Raw genomic sequence first — 12,033 nt, forward strand, 5'->3', positions numbered from 1 at the left:
AAGTGGGTAATCCAAGGTCTCCTTTTCAGGAGAATGACAGATTCTGATTTCTTTACCTGCTTCTCTTTAATAAGAGAAAATTCTTCCAGTGGGGGTGAAGTCTGTGACACCACAGCCTGTCACCCAGTTGCTTTACTAAATTATTCATTCTGTTTCTGTGATAATATAGTTATAAGGAGGAGCCTAATTGAATTAACTGTCTGGCTTTGGCCAATAGGGTGATAAGGATCCAGCAGAATGGGATGACGGTGAATCCTGCTAGTGTGCCGTGAATGTGAAGCAGGAGGGACTGGCAGTTTGTGTGCAAGAGGGAAAGCAAATAGGTCCAGGGCCTCTGGATTAGCGACTAAGGAAAGGTAAGGGAGCGCGCGGGAACGGGGTTTGCCAGAATCATTTACAGAACCTGTGTTGCAAGGGTGTTTTTGTTTAAAGGAAAACACTCTGCAGGCAATATTTTCCTGCAGGATTTGGAGGGAAAAGGAATGTGTGTTGTGCACTTGCTCAGTGCATGTAGCGTGTGCCTTTGTCTCTATATGTGCTGCAGGGATTTCTAATACCGTGTTTTCATTCTGCGTGTCTGTGTGGAGGTGCCTGGGCTCTATACGGCTGCAGCAACCCATAAAGCCTGTGCATTATAAATGTAGTGAGAGGAGCCAAAAGGGAGAAACTGCCTCATGGTCTGAAGCAATCTGGGGAAAACAGTAGTGATACAAATCTGGTTTGATTGAAAACGGAAATGCTGACGTTCTTAGGGAGCTGCTTGCAATTAAAAAAAGAGCAAGCGTGTGTGCATCTGTCTGTGTATCTATCTAATCTGCAGAGAGATGTGAGAATGAGAAAGAGGAGGTCAGACCGGAGCATTAGTCACGGCAGGTGGAGATAAATGGCAAGCAATCTGTGTAATCAGATTCTCTAACATGGACAGAGAGTGTGAGTGAGCAGGAAAGTGGATTAATCCTGTCTGCTGCTGAGCCAGCTACACCTGGATAGCAAGGGGAGGGGAGACTCAGAAGAGGTTACCTGACTGGTTAGAAGAACTGATGGTTAAACCATCCTGTTTGCCTGCTGCTAAAGGAGGAAATCTGCTTCCATAGACTTGCTATCTCCCTTTTAATCATGTGAAGAAAGGGTGAGCATCTCTGAGGAGCAGGTTAGAGTCCACAAATTAATGTTATCTGGAAAAACAGGAGCGCATCAAGTAAATTAGCATCTGCCCTCCCTTTTGTTACACCATCTTTGCTCTGTTAACAAGTGACTGCTAGGCAGACAGGGCAGGTGGAGGAAGTTGGATTACAAATGTGACAACTGCCGTTAAGCCATGTAGACCAAAGAGAGGAAAGGTTGTTTATACTGATGATGTTACAGCCCCACTTCTACAATGTACGTCTTTTAAAAACTTTTAACAGAAGGCTCTCCAGAGCTGGGTAGCCTTAGTCCAGCCACTGCCTGGAGTGGAGATTGCAGCTAGCTGTAAGGCATTAACAGGTTTATCTCCTTTTCGTATGTATTCACCACCTCATTCTCTCGAAGAACAGGATCCAAGGGAAGGTGTTTTTAAGAGAAAGAGTACAAGAATGTTGTTTCTCACCTGTGGATATTTTATCTCAGCTGGAAACAAACTCTTATGATGAGTCCTGAGGGAGGTACAATCTTTCTGCTCACTCAGAACGCAGCAGCTGTAGGTTCCCTCTGAAAAGAGCAGGAAGGCAAATGGCCCCACAAGGAGAAGTGTCTGGACTGGCTTGTCTTGGATTAACCAGACCAATTTTTTCAAAGGAAGGACTGGTCCTGAATAGGTCCTCCTTATTCTCTGATGCCAAATCTCTCATACAGGGGGTCAGCTTTCCCCTATGAAAGTCCTTTCTCTGTGGTGGTTTTCTCACATGGCCCAAAGGTGGGAAAATCCACACATTGCTAATATTCCCATTAGCGAGCACCTCCCCACTTGCCTTTACCCTATGCCCACAAGCTCTCTGGACGTCTCTGTGGTGTGCTGCTGTGATGTGAGTCTGAGCCCCCACTCTCTTGCAGCTTGTATATGTGCCAAATGAGACCGAAGGGACTAGAAAATGCTTCCACTCCCTTGGCACGGGTACAAAAGGCTCTACCTTGCAGAGGACATTTCTCCTTGATGGAAACCCACAGGGAACCATCTTCTGCTGGGACAGAGCTCTGCCCTCTTCACCTCATCTGGACTAGCTGACTGAAATAGGGGTCCAAGACGGGGCAAATTTTTGTCTCTTAATTTCTCACATCTCCTCCCCCCTGCCCCCACCCCAGCTTCTCCAAGATAGCAAAAAAATGGTCGTATCCAAGTTTGAGTCCAGCTTTCAGAAAACTCATGGCAACAAAGTGAGCTGGTCAATGAAACAAAACAACTCTGGCTGTCTGAAAACAGCACTCTCAGTAAAATTGACTTCTCTCTCCTTATTTCTGCCCCAGAAAGAGACCAATGAGCAAAGATCGTATGATTCACATGTTCCAAAAGATAGCAGAGCCTCCAGGTGTTGAAGACAGGGCCCTCATTATTAAAAAGGGGGTAGGTATTCTGCATGCCTGGACAGTCCATCTCCGTGCACTTCCAAGGAAGCTGTTCACAGTTGCTCGTTCTGCGATGCACATGCTCTTGGGAGACACACACAGGGGGTTGGCAGGAGGAGCATCCCTGTGACATTGCAGCAGGAGTAGGCTGGCATTCAGTTGCAGCATTTATCCCTGGTTGGGTGAGTACATTGTTTGCTTCTGCCCTCAGAGTCAACAGTGAGGCTCACAAATGGGCAAAATTCCCTGGTTGGGTGAGTACATTGTTTGCTTCTGCCCTCAGAGTCAACAGTGAGGCTCACAAATGGGCAAAATTCCAGCATATTCCCAGAGAAGCTTACATCACTGCCAATTCACTGGTGCCAGAGACTATGCTGGAAATCTGAGGTCACTTTTGCCATTAATTGCCCAAATGATTAATTCATGTAACGATTTCATTTTCCTGGATAGAGGTTAGAAGGTTAGGTACTCTAGTAATTGAGGGGTGTGATGGATGCCAAACTTTTGCTTCTTGCTAATGTAAACTCTAATTACAAGCTGCTAGCTACAGCATCCTCCAGCCCCATATGCCCAGAATAATCTTTCCTGCCCCAGAAATGGTGCCATTTTTCTTTTGTACTCCACCCTTCCCCTTCATGTTTTCTGGAGTGTTGTGTGAGCAGTTGCCCTCCTAGGACTTAAGTGCTGCAAATCCTACCCCATAGCTCTGAAATATAGCGCCTGTAACTTTCAGGATCCCTTCTTAAGAAGGGTTTTGCTTTAATCTTGCTACATAATTAGGGTCCTTCCCACCTTGGAAGTCTCATTCCATCTTCAAAAAATTCCTTGTAATTATGGCATTTTCATCACACTTTTGGGCAAAACAATTATTTTCCTTCTTTAAAAAATAAAGGAAAAAATGCAAGTTTTGTTCTTGTTGCTTAGTGGCTGGGGTATTGAATCATTTAATTCCCCCCCCCCCCCCACCAGAGGATGCTGCCCTGTCTATAGGGGTGCAGAATCCCTTCTTAATCAGTCTGGAAATTCTCCAGAATGACATTTTTTGCAGTAAGCACTCTAGGATGTTTCAATCTTTTTTGAAGTCTTTAGGCATATCTCTTTCCTGTCACTTTAATAGCTAAGCAAATAAGCATGGAACTCTGTGGTGAGCATAACAAAGAAATGTCTTGGCCTAGATACGATTATTAGCTGATAAAGGTACAGCAAGTTGATTTGATAACCTACTGGCCGTGAATCTGTTAATTCAAAATGTGAAAGAAAACAGCTAGTGCCTTTTCAGAACTGAATGCACAGAATTGGAAGTACATTTTCTTTCAAGCAACCTCACTGCTCTGCCTCCCAGATTCCTCCCCTTGCTTACTCCGGTGTTTCTTCCCCTCAGTCATCCCTTTTTTTGGCTGACTTTAATCCCCACAGGTTTGCAAAGTCCTCAATCATAAGTTTTCAAACAGAATGGGCAAAACAGAATGGGCAAAACAGAATGGAAACCTTCCAATTTCTAGATAAGCTTGTTATTTGAGGGATAAAATGGTTTCCTTTCTGTTTAGGCAGTGGGGAAGCCATGCTATCTCTCCATTCTGGATACTTTTACTTCTTCCTGTCCTTCATGGCTTATTATGGTGTTCTCTTATCTCATCTAGAGATTATAATATGTCAAGGAATTTTTCCTGAATGCTGACAAACAACAGGAATCTGACTGATTACCGGTTGTAGAAGAACTGTTACTCATTAGGTATGGTAGACTCATATGAATTTATAATATAGTTATCAAGGAAAATTCAGTGATAATGGAGATCTAATGATGTCTGTAATAATGGCTGTCAGGTTGCTGACAATCACCTATTGTCTGCTTAAAGAGAGATAATCCTACCGTGGCTGTGCAGATCAAGCACTTCAAGCAAGGGTGCAGTAAGACTTTGCTGCCAGTAGCAGATCTACATTTGTCACAAGAATGGTGGCCTAAGGCACGTGCTTGCAATTTAGACCTTGGTCATAAATAGGAAAAAAAATTATGGAATTGCCTTGGTAAAGTAGGAAAATGATTCTTTAATGTGGCCTTCAGGGTGGAAATGATCTTTTGTCCTGATGACATTGCTCTGTCGCAAAGGGCCGAGTTCTTCACTGTGAGTAGAGTGATGCAAAGGAGGTCTGTGTTCTGGTGACGGATTTGACTAGTGAGGATACAAAGCAGATTGGATAGGGACAGGGTAGTCTTTGCCAGACTTACTGAGCCTGCCTTCAAATTGCTTCCCAGAGAACGACTGCAGTCATTCCAAAAGGCATGTTAAATACCACATTTGCTATAAACTACCAAACTGGAATATGAACAAGACAGATAACTACTGTATTGCACGTTGTTCCATCCTAAAGAACATTGGTAGCTTTATGGAAGCATTATCTTCCTATGTGCCATAAAAAGAAGCCAGAGTTTGCGTAAAAAGGAGAAAATTGAAGGGCTGAACAGACAGATGAAGAGCAGTGCAAAGTGGATCAGGGGACTGTCTTTTCTTAAAGAAGGAAATTTCATTTTTGAAATGCATTTTTGGGTGATTCACTGCCCTCAGCTTTACTCAGTCAGAGCCAGCACTTCTCAAATACTTGAACTAGGAAACATAGAGAAGCACTGGCTTCCTTTTTCTTTTCTTTTTTTTTTTCTTCACCCACAGAAGCAAACCCACATATACCAACTCCTTTTAAAGTCTGGAAACCAGTGTCTCCTGCCACGTCTTCATAGTTTGAAATGGCTGTTTGTTCAGCTCAGTCAAGTGTAAAAAGTGTGTTACTTCAAGCCTTACATTTTAATTTACAATTTAATTGTACATTTAATTTACAATGGCACAAATACAGAGGGACATACTTATAAACTTGCTGATTGTAGTCCTTTAAAACCACAAGACTGTTTAAGAAGAGATACTAATAAATCACTTCTTGTTAGATGTGATAGCTGAAACCATTCACATTATTCAGAGCAGAAAAAGAGATTAACTGAAATATCATTGCCATCCAAGTAAGTGGAGAAATTCACGCTTCACTGGGGCCCAGGGCCTCTGAGCCTGGTGCTAAGAAAAGGACCAGGGCTGCTTATACTATACTTCTTATGTAGCTAATGCAGCTGCATGTATGTAGCTTATGTAGCTATCTGTAAGGACCGGTAGCCTTTCACCAGCACTAAATTAACTTTGTAAGCAAACACAAGCGTATTTACATAGGACCATTAGAATAGCAAAATCAAGAGCAGCAGGACATTCAGCGGGAGTGGGAGATGATTCAGACCTTTAGAACCTGCTGTTTAAAATACAGTAACACTCCTTTTTAAGATGGAATGTATTGTTTTTAATATATCTTTGCCCTGCATGGTTGGCTTCTCCCTATACAATACAACACACCCATCTGTTACACTGTCCTCTTTCCCGCTAGTTTAATCTATAATTTACTGGGCTTAGAGCAAGACTGAACAGCCCTGTAGTATATTCCAGCCCCGCAGTGTGTCAAAGACCCAGGTTACAGAAACACCTTTGTGTGAAGCCACCAAACAAGCTGCAAACACCAGGAGAAGATGCTAAAAAATACAGAGCCTTCTCAGAGAAAGTCAAGAAAATCAGTTTTCTTATTCAATTTACCAGCCCAGTGCAGTTGTTTTTAACCACAGCTGTAGAACAGTGAAAAAAATGTAAATCTGGGGAAAAGAATGAGCATACAGTCCCAGAAGTGAAGGACTGGGTGTTTCTGTCACTGACTCACTGTGTGCACCTCTAACATGCGGCCCGTCACAGGTAGCTGCAAGGGGCTGTATTGAAACAATGCTTGGGCAGAGAAACACATCTGACACAGTTGTGTTCTGAAGTAAGCCTGATGAACCCAAAGAACCTGAACAGGTAGGAAGTATTTATTCTTTTTCAGTCACGAGATATTTGGTTTTGCTGCTTAAAGGACTCACTGCCTGTATTCCCTTCTCGTTGCTAAAGCATTAATGCATTTTGGAGAGGGGAGTTGGACAAAATGCTGCGCTCCCTCCAGCAGGTAAAGGCTGCTGTATTTAGCTTGATGCTTCCATCTAAAATATACTCCTGTGTATTTAGCTAATCTTGCAAGCAGGCTTTCTTACTTCAGCAGCTTTGTGAAGCTTCTTTTAAGAGGAGAGAGAGGAGTAGGCAAGGTGGGGGCTGATGCTTTATAATAAAACTGAAAGAGACCATCAGGAATTAACATGAAGGTTTCCCTGGTTTACTCTGGGCAACCTTAATAATTCAATAGAGCCTTTCATTTGGGGCTTTCCCTGCTGTTCCCTGCAAGGGCAGTTTCATGTATAAAAATTTCTTTCCTTGAGACCATTCAATGTGCCAGTTCCTAAGAAAAGTGAGGCATAGGATAGGACAGTGCCTTTCAAGAGCTAGAGCTGATAATTCCTATTAACATGGAGGAAGGCATTTCCCAGGGAGATCCTTTGATGCTTCTGACTGTTGGTCACAGGTCACGGGCCTCTGGCTTTATATGTCATGCCTCTGCCTTGAAAGGAAGTGCCACCTCTTTTGCTGAGCCCGGCAGTCAGATGTGATAACAACTGTCTCCTCCCCAGGAGCTACCCACAGAAAGAGCAGCACAGTGCTTTTAGTTACACTGGGCATTCACAGCTCTTCTGGAGTCACTAGCTGACCTCTCCTGCAAAAGTCATGCCAGCCATGCAAAAACATCTTCCTTGTGCTGTGACGAGAAAGAGAAAGGAATCAGATATGGACCTGAAAGTTTTAGGTAACTTCTATTTCTGTGAGAATCCTATTGAAGTTGATGGGAGTTTTCCCTGAGCTGGAGGAGAAAGAATTGACTCTCACCTTCTAAGATTTTCCAGTTCAATAAGCAGCATTGGGAGTTTACTTGTACACAGTTTTCTGCTAGCTTGCACAAAGTATTGAAGTTGGGTAAATGTTCCAGTAAAAGCAATGCAGTCATCGGGGAAGACATAAGACATGAGTTTCTGCACTACTGCAGCATTTTGTCTTTTGGACTGAAAAGTTTTGTGGTCAGCTTTGGTTGCCTGGAATGTATGAGAACTGTAATGTGCTGTAACTTGTGATATCCAAACCTCATAATTCTTTCCCAGCTCCACTGTAAGAAGTACTCAGCTAGCAAGGTTTCAGTGCAACATCTCTCCATTAAAAGATGACAGGTCATTGGTCATGAGACAGGCTGCAGAAATGCCATCTTTGAATGCTATCTTTTTCCATCTTTGGAAAGGAAAGGAAAGCCTGGGAATGAATGGGACATTTGATACTCCATTTATGTGTTACAGGAAATTTTGGAATGTTTTTCTCCTGTTGTGGAACAGAAAATATTTTGAAATGGCAAAACTTCCTTGAAATGAGCAGTCTGGTTTTCAACCCACTCTTACAAATATAGTAATTCTGAACCATTGACCATTCTTAGTACAGCTTCCTATGCCTTCCCATGCTTTGATTCCTACCGTACAATCACTGTTGAAAAGTGCTCTGTGATTCTGCTGAGAAGAACCTACACTTTCAGTCCTGGCTCTATCAGTCTGCCTTTCTCTCCATCTGATCTTTAGATAGCTGTGATCTGCTGAGGACCCTAAGATCACTGTCCTCTGGCTTGAAAAGAGAGAAGACACTGAGAGGGTTTAGCTTTTAGTCAACCATCTACAATTGAAAGTTTCTCACGTACCTTGGTCTAATAGAGACAATATTTAGTTACCTTCAAACTATGCTGCAAGACCAGAATGTTTTTTCAGAGTGGAGTTAGTGGTGAAGAATGATAGGAGTCTTAAAGTTCCCCTTATGTGTCTGACCTTATAAATGTATGGTTTTGTGCTTAGTTAGTGGTAGAACATTAAGGTCTATGGAACAGTACCAAAAAAAAAAATTTTTTTTAAACAGTGCATAGCATGTGCCTGCTTCATGGTATGGTCAGGATGAGCAGCAGGGTGGAAGGTGGAAGAGTCACCAGTGAGGAGAAGAGTCTGTGTGTGTCTCTAAAGAGAACTTCTGGAACCGAAGTACAGCCAGGGTGTCTATTTTAACTAACATCAAGTTCTGTAGTTCCTCTTGGCATCACTCAGATGTTTCTTTGCTAATACAGGGCTGCTGTTACACTTCCCAAGTAGGAATACTGAGTTACCAACTAGGTTCTCCATCACAGCTTCTCTAACCAGGATGTTTCTGCTGCTGCTTTGTTAGTATTAAAGAGCATTGGGCAGGTGCTGTGATTGCATCGAGATGTCATTGAAGACCAACAGTTCGATAGAGGTCTGCTGCGTCACTACTGCTTGCTAGCACTGAGGGCTTAGTGGGCTGTGGCTGACAGCAATCCCAGGGGACGGGCTCTGCTGTGCGGCTTTGTGACAAATGGGCAGGAGAAGGACAGCACCATGGCTGACAAACCATGTTGCCAGCTCCTGCAGCACTTGGCAGTGTTCCTTGTTCAACTTTCAGGGTAACAGAAATCAAGAAATCAGCTCAGGTAGGGATTGCTGCCAGGTACTGACTAGCCTTGCAGATGATGTGTGGGCAACAGCTGCTGCACAAGATCTAGCTGCTGAGGAGACAGCTGCTCCTTTACATCTTGAGCATCTGAGCTCTGTTGGGATGCTTGGGCAAATATCTTTGGCATGCGGTATCATACAGCTGTGCAGGCCCCACTGCAGTTCGGGGATCACCAATGCCAGCTGAGCAGCTGTTGTCTTCATCCAGACTTTAGGGAGCTACTGCTTTGCTCCTGCTCTTGCTGCAGTGATGGTAGCTTAGACACAGAGCTGGCTTGGACCAGACTGGTGAGTGTTTACAAACTAGCTTTGGAACCGGTTTTTGAACCAGAAATTATAAACTTATTGCAGGGGTTGTTGAGAGAAAATACCTGGACTGCACTAAGTGGGAGGCCATGGTCAGTGATCCTAGTCTTCAGATCTACTTCTTTTTTTAACAAATGCTCTGCAGTGCTTTAGTAGTAATTGAAGAGATCTAGAGCAATTATCCTCTTGAACGAATGAGTTTTTAATGATGGGGAGATGAAGCAAGGAGGAAGCAAGTGATTAAGCTGATACTAGCGAAGGATATTTATGTATTTGGTACCATGAAATGTACCTTCTTATTAGTGTTCACAATAGTGCATTCTTATTAATACTCTCTTGGTGGGGTTTTACATCTCACTTTTCATATGAAGCGTTTTAACCAGAGTTCTTCCAGTAGCTCTTAGGGAAATATATGTGGCTGAGGAAGATCCATCACTTACATGTGAAAATGATTCACTACTGATGTGGAGTTCAGTAATGATGCCAGACATTCATAAGCCCAGCACTCCCTGCGGCGTGTTTAGGTACTGTGTTTGCGCTGGAATAGAAAGGAAAGGAGATAGAAATCCTTGTGTCTAACTCGGCTTATTTATAAAAGGTAACCCATACACTATCTTTGTACACAATTAATGTCTTTTGGGTGTGTAGAATTCTTTTTGCAGTGATCAGTTCTGAAACTGGACTCCAGTGATCTCAGCAGCTCTCATCTGAGCTGGGAACATAGTTGGTTTGCTGTATATTCTTACATGTTTGAAGTAATACAGTTTCGAGTTTTCAAGTAGATTTAATTTAAAATAGATGCTACGCTTACCTTCTATATTATATATGAAATATTATATATTCTTTATATATAAATATTAGATAATATTATATATATTATATATTATTATTATAAACATAAATATAAGTATATAAATATAACAAACACAATAAATATGTATTATTAATATATCAATATAATTACCATGTGATTACAACTTATTATATATTATAATATATTAAAATATATTATGATATTTATTACATATTATTGATATAATATATAATCTATAAAATAATGTATAGTATTAATATAATTTAATATTATATAATATTATTAAATAATATCCAGTGATATATATTACAGTATTATAATATTATATATAATATAATATATATATATAAAACCTTCTCTATTGTTGTTATTATACCTCTGCAGTCTGTATTTATGTCACCATGCACCTCAGTCTCTCTCAAATTGGAACAAGTTTAGCCTTTCCATGCTTTTTGTTTTGTTTTTTTGTTAACAGAAATATCATTATACAGCCAGGTATACAAGTGCACTGAGCAGTTAAATGAATTGCTCAAAGTCAGAAAGTAAGTCTACAGTGAAAAAAGCAGGGAATTGAACTGCTATTTGTAACAGCAAAAGGCATAAAATTGGTTTTCCATTCGTGTGCAGTCATGAAAAAGAGAAGGATGTATTGTGTGTTTACCATACTGATTGCCGTGCTACAGCATACAGGAAGCTCATACCTGCATTTAATTCCAGCTTATGGAAAACACTATGTATAATACAAGTGTCAGCATAGGCAGGATTTGTGCAGTCGTGTTACTAGGGGAAGCGTGTGTGCAAAGCTGCAGGGAATAAACATATTTCCTAGGCCTGAGGTAGTTACTGCCTCGCCATCCATGCCAGCTTCTGAAAGCTTGAAAGTAACAAGTTGTGCCCTGGGTTTGGGGGGTTTTAACCTATTCTGGGACTGTTTACGGATGACAAATTGATGCAGGTTGTTACAAGATGGGCAGTTTCAAGATGCAAGTTTTTAATCTAGTTAGCTTTTATGAATCTGAGGGCTCAGGTGTTTGTTCTGGAAAAGAGCTGAAAATAAAGCCAGCAAAGCAAGGAGGAAGCTCTCTAGGTATTACCTGGAGCTTTGTAGTGTTAGTTTGGGACTCATCAGCTGATCTTACAGTTTACTCTTGGGCACATCTTTGCCTGTAAAAACATATCCAACGTAAAAATGACTTTCATCAGTAAGCTTCAGTCCCATGGGACACGGGACTAAGCAATAAGCACTGCTTACCTCTGATTAAAAACAGACTCTCCCATGGAAGTACAATACTTAGCAACACTAGTTCTTTCATTAGAAATACCATCCTACAATCATACAGAAATACTGCAATATTAGCCTGCCTACCTGCCTACTAGTCAGGCCAGAAATGAAGAAAAGGAAGCCCCAGTGTCACTCTCGATGACTTCTGTCTGAGATTCACAGGACCTGTCTGTATCTGTTCTCACTGCTGTGATACTCATGCTGACTGTAGCTGGTTAGTCGTGCTGCATTTGTGCTTATACCCAGCCAGAGTTCATCCCAGTGCATGTGGTGAGATGCCTCCTGCTGTCCTCTGCTCGAGTTGTCTGGGTGCAGAACAGTTGTGTCACTCCCGTTTCCCCTGTTCTCTCTCTTTCTGTGCTTTCCATGGTTGGGAAAGAAGATTTGGTGAATATCTGTGATTATGGGAGGAGGAGAAACTGAAATAGCTTTGTGAATTAACCCTTTACATTTCCAGTTATAAAACGGTTCTGTGTCAAGCTTTTTCCTCTGAGAAAGCACTTTTTTTTTTTCACCTGTAGTGGCTACAGACCCATCAGTCCTGAAAGACTTGATCATTACATTCTTAAATAAGGCTGGCCAGTTTTGTGACCCTCA

The 12,033-nt window shown here is 41.9% G+C and overlaps 1 protein-coding gene across 1 annotated transcript in view; it reads left to right on the forward strand.

The window, feature by feature from the left end:
• The first annotated feature begins 277 nt into the window (after positions 1 to 277).
• Positions 278 to 12,033, forward strand: part of SYN3 (synapsin III) — a 204,043-nt gene continuing 192,287 nt past the window's right edge. Inside the window, exon 1 of the mRNA XM_026118004.2 lies at positions 278 to 356. The gene's annotated coding sequence lies outside the window, so the exon portion shown is untranslated. The remainder of the gene's footprint in view (positions 357 to 12,033) is intronic.

This window comes from Dromaius novaehollandiae, chromosome 1 (assembly GCF_036370855.1).
Source record: "Dromaius novaehollandiae isolate bDroNov1 chromosome 1, bDroNov1.hap1, whole genome shotgun sequence".
NCBI classification, from domain to species: Eukaryota; Metazoa; Chordata; class Aves; order Casuariiformes; family Dromaiidae; genus Dromaius; species Dromaius novaehollandiae.